The following is a 2427-nucleotide window of genomic DNA, read 5'->3' as shown; positions in this document are numbered from 1 at the left end:
ATTTGCAGACTTGTGTGGGCTACATGAGACGATTATGTGAACTATGGTGCCTGGAATGTAGTAGGCATTCAATAGATATTAGCTGGACTGTATTTATATTATTCTGTCTTGAGATAGCCTCACCTCTCTGAAGGGTAATATGATGAAATCAAGTTGAATTGCACAGCATTTGGATAGATTCGCCATTCAACAGCTGAATTTAGGTGGCTAGAATCATTGTTATAAGCAGATTTGCAGACAATTTTAAAAATGTATCTTAATGACTTGGTACTAGATTTTTTCCCCATTTCTTACTGTGTATGGGGGAAAATTTTTAGATTCTATTATCCCTAATGATTCCCATCGCACAAAATTAAGTGGCTGTCGCAAACTATAAGGAGTCTGTGTGACCTCAGGATAAAAAGGATACCAGGGAAGCTCCTGGGTACTCTGTTTAAATTACCCCATGATTGAAATAGCTATTTTTTAAAAAGAACTCTATCAAAACTGGGAATTTTTAAACATTAGAGTAACAAGTAAAAACGGAGCAAACTCTTGCTTCCACAAACTGTGATAAAGGTTGGGAACCAATGTGTGCCATATAGGAGCTAGCCAAAGTCTAGACATAACAATTATTACATAACAGTGCAAAAAGTACACGTTCTACTACTTCTTGTTTATTTTTGCCCACCTCCCAAATCCACTTTTTCTTTATTTCATACTAATACATAATTTTGGCTAATTATTACATTCGTTCCTCCACAGCTTAATTTGTAAATTCGAGAGCTAGTAACATCCTAGGTCTAACACGCTGTAGTTTGTTAGTCTTTTCCCCAGATCACTCAGTAGCTCTCTCTACTTCATAGCAGGATACCCAGTTGTTTGAGCTGATTCTGAGCACTTTTAGTATCAGAGAATCTTTAAAGTATACAGGTACAAACACCTCACTGTATAACAAATGAGAAACGATGCTAATAACCAGTGATCACAATTAATGACAACATTGTGTTTCCTGTGACTGAATCACGATGACAATCCAACAGCTCAAACCTGTAAAGTAACTACATCTGTGCCCTAGTTTGCATAAGATATTGAACAAATCCCCTTTCTTGAAATACCGTCTATGTAAATCAGTTACAGTATATCAAGTAATAAACTCAGTGCCTCTTTGAAGCATTTTTTTATTTTTTTCAATTTAAACTTTTAGTTGAAATAATTTCAAATTTACCAAAATGTTTCAAGAATAATACAGAGAACTTTAAAATACACTTTATACAGATTCACCAAATTTTTAAAATTTGCTACATATTTTATCACTCTATTATTTTTTGGACCATTTGAATGTAGGTGGCATACATCATGCCCCTTTATCCCTTTACACTTCAGTATGTATTTCCTAAGAACAAGGATATTCTTTGTGTTTAGAATCACAGTATAGTTATCAAATGGAGGAAATTCAGTATTGCTAGAATACTTTAATCTATAGTCGGTGTTGGAACTCTGTCAATGTGTAGCATCTTCTCTCTTCAATACAGGACTCAGTGTAGGGCCATGCATTGCCTTTGATTGTTATTTCTCTTCGTTCTCCTTTAACCTGAAATAGTTCCTCAGCTTTCTTTTGTCTTTCATGATGTTGACATCTTTACTTTACAGATGTTTGTTTTATGGAATATTCCTCTACTTGGGCTTGTTTGATGTTTCCTTATGATTAGATTCAGGTTATGCAACCTTACATAAGAGATGTTATGTTCTTCTCAAGGTATTCCATCCATGATGGACACGTGATATCCATCTTTCTTCACTGGCAATTTAACTTTGGTAAATTAGTCAAGGTGTAGTCTTATTTCTCCCTGTGTAGTCACTGGTTTTCCCCCATGTGACTAGTACACAACCTATGGGGTCACACCTATCTTTTAGACCAGGGTTTGCACCATATGTCAAGACCATTATAGAATTGTCAAAGTTTCTTTTCTCTAAGTATGTAATGATTCCTGCTATGTTTGTGTAAACAAAGTTAACATATCCATATATAGCATTCATACCTAATAGAAATCCAGCAGAATATCTAATAGAACATATCCATATATAACATTCATATCTAGTAGAAATTCAGTAGAAAACAGAATATAGTCCTGAGACTATAGCCTCTGGACTTGGATGGCTTGGGTTTGAATCCCTAGTCCACCACTTTTCTGCTAGAAAGCTTTGGTAAGTTATCTTACCAACCTGTGCTTCAATTTTATCATCTATAAAATTTAGAAGGTAAGAATACTGCCCTACTTCATGGTGTTGTAGTGGAATTAATTGAGTTGATAATATATGCCTGGCACATAGTAAGCACACAATAAATATTGGCCTTTGTATGTAATATATATTTATATTTTACCCATAATACATTAGGGTATTCTTTTAAAAAATACAAGATAGTAACTAAAAATCCAAATAATG

Source organism: Balaenoptera ricei, chromosome 10 (assembly GCF_028023285.1).
Source record: "Balaenoptera ricei isolate mBalRic1 chromosome 10, mBalRic1.hap2, whole genome shotgun sequence".
Taxonomy (NCBI): Eukaryota; Metazoa; Chordata; class Mammalia; order Artiodactyla; family Balaenopteridae; genus Balaenoptera; species Balaenoptera ricei.
The sequence above is the reverse complement of the archived record's forward strand: the minus strand, read 5'-3'. Positions refer to the sequence as shown.